The 14,376-nt window shown below is 51.0% G+C and overlaps 1 long non-coding RNA gene across 1 annotated transcript; it reads left to right on the forward strand.

The window, feature by feature from the left end:
• Positions 1 to 1,727: 1,727 nt before the first annotated feature.
• LOC147702451 (uncharacterized) lies at positions 1,728 to 14,012 on the forward strand. The gene is made up of 2 exons (XR_015297523.1): positions 1,728 to 2,755; positions 3,624 to 14,012. It is a non-coding gene; the product is annotated as an uncharacterized LOC147702451 (long non-coding RNA).
• The last annotated feature ends 364 nt before the right edge of the window (positions 14,013 to 14,376 follow it).

Consider the following 14,376-nt stretch of genomic DNA (forward strand, 5'->3'; position numbering starts at 1 on the left):
CTTCTCCTCTCTTCCTTGCACCCTTCTCCTCTTTGCCTTGCACCCTTCTCCTCTGTGCCTTGTACCCTTCTCTTCTCTGCCTTGCACCCTTCTCCTCTCTGCCTTGCACCCTTCTCCCCTCTGCCTTGCACCCTTCTCCTCTCTGCCTTGCACCCTTCTCCTCTCTGCCTTGCACCCTTCTTCCCTCTGCCTTGCACCCTTCTCCCCTCTGCCTTGCACCCTTCTCCCCTCTGCCTTGCACCCTTCTCTACCATGCATCCTTCTCCCCCTCTGCCTTGCACCCTTCTCCCCCTCTGCCTTGCACCCTTCTCGGCCCCCCATTTCCCTCTCCCTGCGGACGTCCATGGTGTGTTCTAACAAGCGTGCTTACCTGAGGGCACCATTTTGCTGCATTGTCCCTTCTCATGTGAGCTTTGCCCTGGAGAATACTCTGTCTGGGGGCCCCCACTCCCACCCTTGTCAGGGTCCCGAGCACTGCTCTGTGCTGTCTCTTGCTCTTGCTCTCTGAGGCCCCCACCCCATCCTTGACCCTGTCTCTTCTCGGATGGGGGCCTGTCCCTTTCTCTTCTCTTGTGGGGTGGGCCCCCCACCCCATCCTTGTCCCTGTCTCTTCTCGGATGGGGGCCTGTCCCTGTCTCTTCTCTTCTCTTGTGGGGTGGGCCCCCCACCCCATCCTTGTCCCTGTCTCTTCTCTTCTCTTGTGGGGTGGGCCCCCCACCCCGTCCTTGTCCCTGTCTCTTCTCTTGCTCTTGCTCTCTGAGGCCCCCACCCCATCCTTGTCCCTGTCTCTTCTTTTCTCTTGTGGGGTGGGCCCCCCACCCTATCCTTGTCCCTGTCTCTTCTCGGATGGGGGCCTGTCCCTTTCTCTTCTCTTCTCTTGTGGGGTGGGCCCCCCACCCCATCCTTGTCCCTGTCTCTTCTCGGATGGGGGCCTGTCCCTGTCTCTTCTCTTTTCTTGTGGGGTGGGCCCCCCACCCCATCCTTGTCCCTGTCTCTTCTCTTCTCTTGTGGGGTGGGCCCCCCACCCCGTCCTTGTCCCTGTCTCTTCTCTTGCTCTTGCTCTCTGAGGCCCCCACCCCATCCTTGTCCCTGTCTCTTCTTTTCTCTTGTGGGGTGGGCCCCCCACCCTATCCTTGTCCCTGTCTCTTCTCGGATGGGGGCCTGTCCCTTTCTCTTCTCTTCTCTTCTCTTGTGGGGTGGGCCCCCCACCCCATCCTTGTCCCTGTCTCTTCTCGGATGGGGGCCTGTCCCTGTCTCTTCTCTTCTCTTGTGGGGTGGGCCCCCCACCCCATCCTTGTCCCTGTCTCTTCTCGGATGGGGGCCTGTCCCTGTCTCTTCTCTTCTCTTGTGGGGTGGGCACCCCACCCCATCCTTGTCCCTGTCTCTTCTCTTTTCTTGTGGGGTGCGCTTTGTTGAGAGGAGAGAGTGGGGGCCGGGCTCTGTGCTGCCTCAGAGGAGCAGTGGAGACTGCTGTCTCTGGTGCCCCCATCCTCTTTCCGGGACTGCCTCTGGCTCTGACTGAAGAGAAACAATGTATATTGATACTTTGTTTCTCTTCAGTCAGAGGGAGGGGGCGAAGGGGGAGCAGCCTGCACCTGCTTCAGATGCAGAGAGAGAGAGAGGCTTGCTTCAGCAGACCTCTCTCACAGCTCTCAGAAGAGCTGAGGGGGCCGGGGACCCCTGGGGGCCCCTTCATTAACTGTAGAGAGTGAGCCCCCCCCCCCCCCCCCCCGCACTGCGGGGTCGTTTGTTACGCCCCTGGATGTGCTCCATGAAGGTAGGGTTGTCACCAGGAGGATAGTAGAAAGAGTGGAGTGAGCATATAGGTTTGTTATTGCTCGAGATGTTAAGGCAGAGGTATTCACATGAGGAGAGTACAGAGGAGTTGGAGCGGTTAACCGAGAGGTTGTTTCTATGAATGCAGGCAATGCCACAAAGAAGCTTCAATGCCTCTGGCCCGAGCTCTCAGACACCGCCATCAGCCCCCCCCCCCCAATCCCCTTTCAGGGCAATGCAGTTCAAGGCTCAGGCGCCTCCCAGGTACCTCACGATAATGACTGCAGTGCAGTGCCCCTTGTGGTGTTGCAGCTTCTCAACCACATAAGCATCAGATGCTTAGGGGTGCCCCCGCCCTCTGATGGAGACCACATTTTCATGGGTGCGCCCCAGGAGCTGATCATGTCTAGACCCCACAGGGGTCCCTAGCGGCTGAACAAGTGTAGACTGCACAAATTGTCACCAGGAGTCCCCGGTAACCAGAAGGAGCAATAAGGGGCAGAGACAGTGGAAACGCTTACCACCTATGCAGATCATAGGGCCTCGAGTTGATCCTGTTCACTGCAGCGCTGCAGGGGAGAGCATGAGTCATTTTGTGGCCACGACCCCAGGCCAGGTGGTGGTTGTGGTGCATGTGCAGGATCACTGCAGCAGATGCTCTCTTCTATGCAAGAGCACCTACACTACTCGTACCCTAAGAACTCAGGGGCCAGTCTTTGGACTGTCGGGGATTCTGTGCACCCAGTGGCCTGGGGAAGCAATCTAGGGCCCAACGTCCTCTGTATTAGGCGCTTGCCCAAGCTGTTCGCAATGGAGCAGCTCAAGCCTGCCTGTTCTAGGGTACAGAGCCAAGCCGGGTGGCGATCCCTACGCCGAGGTAGCACCAGCAATATAGCCCTCCATGTCTGCCACCAACAGCCTGCGGTGCTGTACCCACCACTTCCGCGGCTCCTGGGTCGTCTCCTGCTGTGTCTGCAAGGTGACCATTATAATAATGGGGTAACCCTAAAGGTACTGGACCTGGGTAATTACTAATATAAACAAACAATGGTCCGAGACCCAAATTTTTGAAAGCGAGAAATCAAAGTTTAAGTAGTTCACGGTGTGTATTAAATTCACAGACCTAAACACAATTAATGAAAAACAGAAGAATAGGCAACAGCAACAACCTCAGACTCTTTTATAGCATTTAATCCATTTTCTGAAACACGATTCAATCAACAGTTATTTTACATTTTATATACAATGCCCCGTATCGAGAGCGTGCAGTAAAGAAAAAGAAGGTGTCGAAAGGGCGTGATGGTGAAAAGGTGAAAAGGTGAAAAGGAAAGGTTTCACACAGAGTATACAAAAATTATTCTGTATTATTCAAGGAAAAACCAGTCAACAAAGAACTGGAACAATAGATCCTGGCCACTTAGGTAAATCAATATGTAGTCCTTCTGGTTATTCAAGAGACATAAGATGTGTCAATGTCTGCACTAGGGGGGAATTAACATTAGTGGTCCAGGTATTTTTAGATGTCGACGTTTCGACTCGTCTTGCGGCCTTCCGGTTGGTTATGCCTGGGCCATGCGAGTCTTCCTCAGGACAGGTACAACGGGGCAAGGGATCTGGCAGATGACCCTATGGAAAATACAAATAACCATGAGGGTTGGGGCTGTTGCCTATTTAATTTAAAACTATGGGAAGGGGTCCAAAATTGCTTACCCTTCACAGGATGAAGTAGGCGTAATGTCTTCCAAGGTAACTTGGTCCATATAATTCAAATGGGGGTATTGTACAGGTCCTCTGAAAGAATCAATGAGGAACCTGTGTATTACAATAATGTATACTTTGTATACAAGGTGGGCTGGTCTGTGGACCCATCAAGTCCGTGTGGTCGCCATCTCTCACACTCCCCTCGAGGCGGTTGACTCCAGACCGCTGTGACAGCTTCTAGGAGTAACTGGGCCCCCACTCTATCTGCAGCAGCTTGGTTCGAGTCGTATCTACTGTGGTCGCCGCAGCAGCAGGAGTTCCACGCTGCCCTCCGGCATTTGGGAGGGAGGGAAGCAGACCACAAGCCATTTTGTTGTGTGTAAATGGCCGCTTTATTGAAACAGGTGCATATAACATAAAATATCCCTGGCAAGTGCCTTACAAAACTTGAAGCCTCAGTAATACAGCCATAAACCTGACTCCATTCCCTGCCCCTAAGATCCCCTGAACCCACGCCCACCCTGACATTACTATTTACACGACAATACAAATCATTACATTAAAATGATCCCCTTTAATTCTACACATCACTTTACCAACATCCTCTGCCTGCCTCTCTACAACAGTAAATCTGCAAACATGTCTAGCTGAACTTAAAATAACCTGCCTACCCTTTCCCTGTCAATAAACCCAACTTCAACAATGATCAAAAACTTCTGCCAACCCTGGCAAACTTTCAGTAACCCCCGCCACCCAGAAATTTGGGCGGAAAGAATTTACCCCAACTTTCTGCCCCCCAAAACAGGATAGCCAACCAGTGTCCTATGTAAAATGCTTCTGCACATTCAGACACCTGGACAAAAGTTCCCTGATCTCCAATAGATATAAATCCATACCTAGCCTTAACAAATGCACATCGTCCTCTCTAAAAAAATCAACTGACTCAAAACAAATGTCCTTATGGCTAACTCTCCCAAAACCCAAGCGTCTACAAAAACGGGACATTTCAGTATTCACCTTTCGCCTAGCTTTGTCACTAGCACTCGGGTGTAATGCATCCCTCCACACCCTGCATGGGACAAATTCCATCCACAACACATGGCACCCTGCCAACTGTTCTTTTAATTAGGTCAAATCGTTCTTCATTGCCCTCATCAAAACAACCCCCTTTTTCTCTGCACAAGTCCTTTTCCCCAAGATGAACCAACAAAACATCTGGGCACCGATCCCCCCCCCTACCATCCATCTGTTCAAACAGCATACCCTCTTTTCCTCTCCAGACAACCTTAAAAAAACGGTCTTTGAAACCCAGGTGGGCCCCGAATAACTCTGGCACGCCTGTACGTGTGCCCATTTCACAAAAGAGTGCCCCACTATCCAAATGGTCAAATCTTCTGCGTGGAGGCCGGTGACAGAACCTGAAACGAGAAAAAATAGAATGAGACTCACAAATGGGGGGATGACACATGCGCCTCCCCCGTATCCCGTATAACATAGCGCCGAGAACAGAGGACCAGCGCCCCAATTGCATGATATCCTCCTGGACCAGCCCCTGTTGCACGCTTCTTTTGCCGCTCCAATCCGAAAAGAATGAGTCCCACAAAGTGTCTCATCCATCCCAATGTGTTGTGAACACCATCCGTAGCTGATAGTCCGTCCATCACCTTGCGCCCATTTTCATGTTTAAACACTGCCCCCACCCTGAACCCGCCTGACAAAGAGAACCAGCGTCGAGCCCACCGTAGCGGGCATGAGGAACTGCTGCCTCGAACTTGACCCATCTGCCTTTTCCCCTCCGATCTGTTTTGGATCTAGCCAGCCACATCTGTAAACCTGACCCTTGTGGAGACATGTCTTGCCACACTACCACCCCACAGTCCTTGTTGCCCAGAAGTTCAGACACCCTAAATGCCCCAAAAAACATCAAAATCATTAGTGTCGAGAACAAGCAAGTCTCAAACTTATCCCTGCAGACCGTCGGTAAAACTTCAATCACACGTGTCAAAGTCTGCCAAGAAAGCGGTCTCCGCAGATGCCGGCCCCCAGGTTGCTCCCCGGCCCTCCCCTCGAGTATCCTTCTCCCCAGTTCACCTGCAGACGGAGGGTAACACTATAGTAATTTACCCATGAAAGCTATGCCAGCCAGTTTCCCAGTGATTGTTAGCCTAGATAAACCCCGCTCAATGAGACCGAGAATTAACTGAATTAAATCTTCTGACCACCGCCAGACCTCCACGTGCTGCTAAGAAGTCCCTCCAGGCCAATCTGTATGATGACCATGTAGCTGCTGACAACAAGCCTACCACCAACTGTAGCATCCTTCGATTCCTATGCACCACAAATGAACGGGCATTGGCGTCAGCGTCCTGTCTGCCTCCTTGGCCATCCCACGGAATCTCCCCCACTATGAACGAGACAAAACATCGGCTATGTAATTGTCCACACCAGGTACGTGTAAAACCCTGAAAGCAATGTCATGTCTCAGGCACCCCAACACAAAAACTCTTAACAACTTGAGAATTTTCTTGTCCCTCGCTGGCTGCTTATTCATAATCTCAACCACTGCCATGTTGTCTATTCTAAACAAAACCTTCTTGTGAGCCAACTCCTCCCCCCAAAGTGTTATTGCAACCACTAAAGGGAAAAATTCCAAAAAGGCTATTCTTCTGCCTCCACTTCTCCACTGTGGCGGGCACTGCTCTGCACACCATCTTCCCTACCAATACAAACCAAAGCCTTCGCTGCCTGCCGCATCAGAAAAAATGTGCACATCCCAAATGACGTCATCCTCCCTTGCCAATGGCAATCCATTAAATGACTGCAGAAAAACAGTCCACATTCGCAAATCCTCTTTCACTCCCACCGAAAGGCGCACATGTTGATGAGGTAGGTGGTGTCCTGCTATTGCACACCCGAGTCGCCTACAAAAAGTCCTCTCAGACCGGACCACCCTGCACGCAAAATTGAGCTGTCCTAACAGTACTTGAATGTCCTTAACCGTGACTTTATCTTTTGACAGCATTCTACTCAACAACTCCAACATTTTCTCCTTTTTTTCGGTTGGCAAGCGAGCCCCCATTACCACTGAGTCCATTTCTAGGCCCAAGAAAGACAGGGCTGTGCTGGGTCCCATTGTCTTCTCTGGTGCCAAAGGCACCCCAAGGTCCTTTGTTAGCTCATAGAAAGTGTCCAGTGCTGCCTGGCATTCTGTGGAGCCTGGCGCTCCCACAAAAAAGAAATCGTCCAAAAAGTGCTTCACCAGACAGTGACCTGGGTGCTGAATGAATAACCACTGCAGAAAAGTGCTAAAGTATTCAAACAATGTTCATGACATAGAGCAACCCATCAGCAGTGCTTTGTCCACGTACAATTTCCCTTCGAAATGGATACCCAGAAGATCCCAATCATCCGGATGGACAGGAAGCAACCGAAATGCAGACTTTGTCACATTTTGCAGTTGCGCCCGCGGTCACTACTAGTGACATGGACACATCAACTGAAGAGTAAGATATGGAGGCTGCCTCCTTGTCACTAAAGTCACTGACCGAAGTCTTCTCTAGCCATGACAGATGCTAAATCAATCTGTATTGCCCCTCTTCTTTTTGGGCACTACCCCGATTGGCGAGACAATCAAGTTCTCTGTTGGCCAATCGTCAAAGGGGCCTGCCATTCTCTCTCATGCACCTCCTTATTCAGTTTGTCCTGCACCACTTGTCTGTGTTCTGTCGCTGATTTGAGACTGTCACCCACCGTCTTTGTCCTCTTTAACCCAAACGGAACCCCCTCTGAACCCCTCACGCAGTACCCGTGCAGCTCTCAAGTCCTCATACCCCCGCCGCCCCTGTACTAACTTCTCAAGTTTAACTGGCGTATGCGCTTTTGGGCCCCGGTCCCTGTAGCCCCTTACCCCCTCTATTATTTATGAATTGCTGTGGGTAACATGCTGCGGTATTGCCCGACCGATGCCACTGCTGGCCTCCCTGTTGTTGTCCACCCCAGCAATTGACCAATGCAGAGCGGACGCCGCATTTGGAACACTCGTGCCGGAACCTGCAATGCTCCCGCGTGCACAGCCCCTTATTAAAGTCCCAGCTCAACCCACCGCCCCTCCCCAGGTGGGCTTCCCCTGAAAGGGCCAGTACACTATTGGTAAACCACTGGCTGTAAATATGGTTTCCCCCCTTTTGCTGCTCCCATGGTATGTTGCCACAGATCTGTGTCGAGTACCCCCCCCCCCCCCCCCCCCATTAGCCTCCGGGTCCCAAGCCATTTGCGCTCTAAACTCTTTATCATATTGTGCCCAAGCTTATCCACCCCCGGTGATCTGGGCCTTTCTAATCACATCTATGTACTTAAATAAAGCTACACAGCGCTCCGGGAACTTTTCGCAGTACACGCTGGCGTTAATCAAAAATGCAGCTGTCCAATTTTCTATCGTCTGTGGTACCTTTGGCCTCTTGGCCAACTTGTACTCTTCTTCCTTAGATCCCTCCTTTGATCTTACCTCTATGGAAAAGATTTAGCATTTCAACATATTCCCTTTTCCAAATGCGCTCCTTGGATGACAAAATCAAGTGTGCCTCTAGTTGTTTCATCACTTCCATATAGGAGAGTTTCTTAATTTTTAACTTCTTACTCTCAGGGCCCTCCTTTTTGCCCCCCATTTTAACCCTGTCCCCTTCAACTGTATCTGTGTTAGTCTCGCTCTCAACCTTAGTTATTTTTGGTGTCCCCAACGTCCTGGGTTCCTACCCCAATGTCTATCACGTATTTACCTTTTTGTAATCACCCTGCCTCCTCCCCCAGCCCACCTCCCCTCTGTCCCCACAGATACCATCAAAGGTCTGTCCCGGACCCCAACAGCCATACCTGGCTCCAAGGAGGGTGCCTGTACAGATGCAGTCCGCCTTGCTAGTGGCTCTTTCCACTCTGCTATTTGCGGGGCTCTTACAGGTTGACTGTGCTCCTTCTGCGGTTTCATCGCTGGTGCCTGTAAAGCACTAGCCAAGACGTGAGAGTGCCCCCCCCTTTCCCTGAACCTGTTCATCTTGCAGTTCCCCTTCCTCAAGACTCTCTTCGTCATAATCAAACTCGATCGGCCCCCCCACCTGGAGCCAGTCATGAGACAACTCTTCCCTGCGGGCCCTACCAGACCCGCTGAGCCCTCCATGTGGTGGAGTGGACTGTACACGCCTGTACTCCCACAGGGCCCCTGTCCCTTCAATATCGATGGCATGGCTGTCCACCGTGACCCACCTTTTGTTGGGGCCAGCGAGGTCGTTCTGGGCCTTCGTCTGCTGGCCGCGCTGGTTTTCCCCACCGGTACCGGGTGTGCCGCGCGAGGCACCTCTCTTACTTTGCCTCAGTGCCAGCGGGCCACTCCCAGCCCTGCCGAGTCAGCTGTGCCGCACCTTGCCCTGAAACAAAAACGTTTAGTCTGATGTGCCGGGTCCCTGGCCTTTACTCACTTCACCTACCCTTTTGTCTTTCACCCCCCTACAGCTCGCACTATCCTACTTCTCCTGCCCTGTCCCCTTTACCAACCCCTGGATGGGAAATTCCCCCATCCTCCTCCCCACTCCACTCCAACCTGGAAGCTGCCGTAGCTGAAGCAGGTCCCAGCCCACTACCCAACCCCCCGGCGAACACCCTACCCCGGGGCTCCCCAGCAGTCTCACCCCTATGTACCCTTTCAGCCGGATCCCAGGCTGGTGATCCCGCCGCCAAAGACCCTCCCTGCGCCCAGTACGCATCTAATTGGCCCACCCTGTCAAGTCCCCGCACCTCTTCATTCCTTGCAGAAGAATGTCCAGACCCACTCAGGCCTGCCCCTCCCACTCTAACTCGCCTGGCAAATTGTCCTCTGACCCGGGCCCGCCTACCCCCTGTCCCCTCCCAGGCCCCTATGTCTAAACCCCCCGAGTAGCCCCTTGCCCTAACCCATCTGACAGAGGGCCAGAGCCTACAACCCCCTCCAAGTTCCCCATATGCGCTGATAAACCAGGGGTCCCCTCCCTCCCTCCCTCTTGTGCATTTCTCGCCATCCCCCACTGACCACTCCCCCAAAGAACAAGTCCCCGCAGCCCCGAAGGCTGCCAGGCCCAGACACCCCCCACATCAGTCTCACAATCTACAATTGCCTTCAAACCCTGGCCCACACTGCTTCCAAAGGAATGTTCCCCCATAAGGCCCCCCGCCAGAGAAAAAACCCGGGAGCCCTTCCCCGCTCTTGGTCCACGATATACATGCTCCAGGGGGGTTAATCCCTCACCCCGCCTTCTATAAATCGGCCCTGCCCCCTGCTCCCTTTCAAGCAATCCGCGGGAGCGGGGGCAGTCACCGGCTGCCTGCCTGAAGTAAAGAAAGGTGCTCCAGGCTCTAAATTAATTTGGGCTTTCTTACCTCCCTCCTCCCACCTGCCCTGCCCCCGGCCATTCCCCTTACTCACTGCGGGCACAGAGCACGTCCTTACAGCCAACCCAGAGGCCAATTGAGGCCTCCTGGGATCTGCCGACGTGGACGCTCTCTTTTTCCCGGGGTTAGCGCTCGCTACCAGAGGCTCGCACTGGGACGTCGAGGGACCGCTCCCAGCCCTGACCACCGCAGGACCTTACCTACCCTTGGCCCTAATGGATGTCCCCGGGCCGCTCTCTTGCCACGTGGGCGGCCCCGGTCACTTACCGGGGAGGATTTTCACAGTTTTGGCGAGGTACAGGCGGCAATGGCCGCACCTACTCCAGGTGAGGCTTGCCGTGCCGTCTCTGAGATTACTAGGTCCATACGCCTGGCCTCATTCAACAGCCTCAAAGCCTCTAGCACACAATGGTCCTCCATCCCTGGGTAAGACACAAGCTAATAAGCCAAAAAACTTTGCCTGTAACTGACCCACGACTCTCACTAAAGTAATGCTTGACAGAAAAACTAACTAAAAAAACGCTCCCAGCCACCAGGTCACCAAACCTAAAATGGCGGCTGGGAGCAGAAGCCCAAAGCCCTTATAGTTGGGCTATAATTGGCCTATACCAAAAAATAGCCCAAAAAACAAAATGGGCGCTTGCTGCCCCCCACCTACCTTCCCAAACAGCCCAGGGGGGAGACCTCCCTGCGTTCGGCTACCCACCCAAACCCCCCATCAGCAACACAGCTCAGCTCACTGCCAACGTGGTTCCCTTAGGTCTCAGTCACACAGCTGGGCCCCACATTGTCAGGTGGGGCCCAAATTCGCACCTGTCGTACCCCGCCCTGCATCCGTTACTCTTGGAGTTCATACAGTGAGTTTGCTCTATCATGAAAGTCCGGATGTGTCAGGATGATCGCGGGCTGACCGGGAGCTTAGAGGCTCACATCCTGTCAGCTATGTTGCTTGGCCTCATGGATACTGAGTTTTGTCAGTTGCAGAATTGTTCTGGTGCCTGAGGAATCTGACACCTCGCTGAAGGACTTAGAGGGTAGTGAACACCAAATATGGCTTGTATGTTATACTGGAGCTGTGGTCGCTAGGTGTCACAGTTTACTTGTGCTGAACCCACATTTTGCTGTAGGGGTTGCTTAGGGAAGGATGGTATAGGAAATGGTACGCAGTGGCTGGCTCAGAGGCATGTTCAAAATCCCGACCTTCACTTCAGTAAATAACGACTCCACATGTAGGAGAGGGTCTTGGCTGCCTGCAGTGAGGATCACTCGCTCCTCATGAATATGAGGTACCGGCTAGTGGTTGCAATGCAGCATTGTGATTGGTCTGAGCACCGTGGTTCTGTACTCAGTTGTGGAATGGGAGCCTGGGCTGTAATGCAGCCTAGGTGGAGCTCATGCAAAGTGCAAATTAATGTTTGGCCAGCCCCAGAGGGCCAACCAAACATTCATGTGCACTTAGGAAGGTGCCACCACTCCTCCCCCTGCTGCCCAGCCTGGCCCCGCCCCACAAAACTGTCTCAGCACGGAAAATAAAATAATAACATTGCATTATAATTTTATTTGTCCTTTTTGCCAGGTTGAAAGGCAGTGGGGCAACTGGGAGACGCCTATGGGCTGCACATATATACTGAGATTCGCCAGAGAAACCAGCGAACTGTGAATCCAAGATGGCGGTAGGTTCTCTGGGCCACTTCATAGCTGGTGGAGGGCAGCGGCGAGAGAGTGCTCCATGCTTACCTGAGGGGGGGTGCCTCAGGACGCGCTTCTGCATTGGTGACCGCTAACCCTGCTCAGAGATGGGGATGTATGCTGCACGGATGTATCCAGCCACAGGATCCAGGAGCTGGATGCGCCCGCCTCCTCTTTCTGTCTCGGTCCTGTCTGCAGGCAAACACTTTGGTCTGACAAGTGCTCCATGTCAAAATCCCAGAGAACTATGTCCAGCTTTGTTCCAGCTGCAAGGGAATGAGCAACATACAGCTGTAAGTCTGGGAAGATATCTGCTTCATGCGGCCTTTTTAGGTTTTGAAGTATTGCTTAGAGGAGCCCTCCAGTAACACAATTTATGACACCTGGCCACTGAACTAGCGCCCACAATAAATGGATCATTGTGCATATATCCACTACCCTGTTAGTCAGTGAATAGAACTATTTTGTGGGCCTATTCTCATTCATGGTGGATATATCATATATTCCAGAACACACTAAACATCTGAGCTTAAGGGGCATATACGTTCCTACAGAATGAGTGTCAGGGAAATACTTATGAGGATAAGATGTGATGGGCATAATTTCCCAAAACTGTGTCTCTAGTGAAGGAACTATAATTGTGCAGGCATCAGCCCATTACCTGTACACTCTGGTATGCAGATGTCATTATAATGGTAGACTTAATGTGTGGCGGTAAATAGGCAATGCCCCAGAATACTGAAACAAGCATCAGCAAATGCAATGCTTCTGCTGTGCATTCGTAAACATGTGCCTTTAATCCAGAGAGTCGACCACATGGTGGCATCCTTGGACCATGCATTAAAACGTAGACAATATTAGATCGTAAGAAATCCATAATGTTATTTGATGGCGCAGTGCGTTATCACGTAACCATCGGTGTTAGGATGGTGCCATGTGCAGCTGATGGATGCCATTTTAACACTCTGCAGCAGGCAGGTCGATGTTTGTGAAGCGAAATGCTAAAAAGCCTATATCCGCCAAAACACAATAGACTGACCCCAGGCAGTCCACTCATAAGGAGCCATGGTGCCTGCTCCCTCTCATGGATATGTCATGGAGCGCTGTTGGTGCCGTCTAACCACGTTAAGCATGGCCCTAAGGCTGTGTTGAGGGAGAACTCGGAGGTGGCTCTCTTGTTGTATCACAAGGGCCAGAAACTACGCAGTAACAACATGTACAAGTCAATTTAAGCTAAACAGCGATAAAAACAATAGAGGGACAGCATTGCACAGTCCTATTTTAAGTTCACTGAATGATACGAGGCTGATTCATGTTGTGGCAACTAGCACCTTCATGCATTTAGCTTTTTACGGTCTTTCCTGCTTTACAAAAGTATCCTTTTCAGAAAGGGCACCGTTCATTGCTGTAGTGACACAGCAGATTAAGATGTGTAGACATATCTCACAAGATAGAGCACCCAGGCTCTTGTGAATAGCAGAGAGTCCGGTGGCTCCTGCTGGCGCCTTCTCGCTAACATATTTAGTGGCACCTGGAATTTTTCACCCCAGTAGTAAACACTGTGTACAGAAATCACTTGCAGGAGATTACCAAGGCATAGTAGGTGCCATGATGTGGGTCACTGGTCAATTTAATTATCTTTGGTTCTCTACTCTCTACATTACCCGAACATTAAAGAGCTTTATAGCTAACAGAGGCTGTGCAGTTTTACATTACATGGGATAATTAATAGAACATCATATATTATATTTTTTTTAATCAAAAAGGCTCATTTCTAGCTAGAGAATGGGTTAGACAGAGCTGTTGAAGTTTATATGCATTTAAGCGAAGAACGCATTGACAGATTTGGTTACTGGCAGATTTTCAAAAATGTAATGAATTGGGGCATGAGTTCGAGGTTTTTCAGTTAAGCTTTCTACGAGGCAAATAAAATGCCCCTCTAAATTTCAATTGGGATGTTTCACCACATTTTGGGAGCAATGTTAGTGAAGCTGCAGGAAAGTGTTGCAGTCTTCTTGCATTGTTCAGTGTCAAGGTGAAAATTATTTGTACTGCCGATATGTCTGCGTTTCCCAAATACGTCACTGGTTGTTCAGTTTCATTGCTTTAAATATGATGTCGGCTGACCTAACCACACAACAAGCTTGGGGGCCAGGAGTCTAATTTCAGTTTAAGAAGGACGAGCTAATCTTGCAGCAGAATAGCTTTTTGAGGGGCTGTTATGGTGAGTTAATTCTGATAGTAATTTGCCTTCTGGACTCATAACCCTCCTTCCACGCATGTCAACCCCACACTACCACTCGGCGTTCATCTCCTCTAGACTTGCTCTTCATGGCAATGGTTTTATTGTGCATTCTCCTTTCAAACTGTTTTAACAATTTGTATATGTGTAACGCTGGGTTTCATGCTAATAAAGTGTTGGGCACGGTAAACTGGTGTTATGTGGTACTTTGTGTTTATGGGGTGGCAAAAGTGGGTGAGAGTACCCCTTTTCCTTGTTCGCATCCACAATCTGTCCTGGAGACCTGGCACTTCGGATATCTTGTGCCAATCAGTTATCACCCTAATGTGCTGAGGGAGCTGTGATTATTGATTATTTAGAAGTGTGGGGTGTGTTAGAGTTAGGGTGCATTAGAAATACTTTGAATTTGTGTGAGTGAGTGGTTGAGTGAGTGACTGTTGTAGGTCTGTGGATAATTTGTGCTGTGCCGGTGTAATTTGGCATAATTTCAGGAATTTTACATTACACAAATTACATGTTATGCCCAAGATTACACCATTATTCTGAAGTTGATA

The sequence above is a fragment of the Lissotriton vulgaris genome, chromosome 7 (genome assembly GCF_964263255.1).
Source record: "Lissotriton vulgaris chromosome 7, aLisVul1.2, whole genome shotgun sequence".
Classification (NCBI taxonomy): domain Eukaryota; kingdom Metazoa; phylum Chordata; class Amphibia; order Caudata; family Salamandridae; genus Lissotriton; species Lissotriton vulgaris.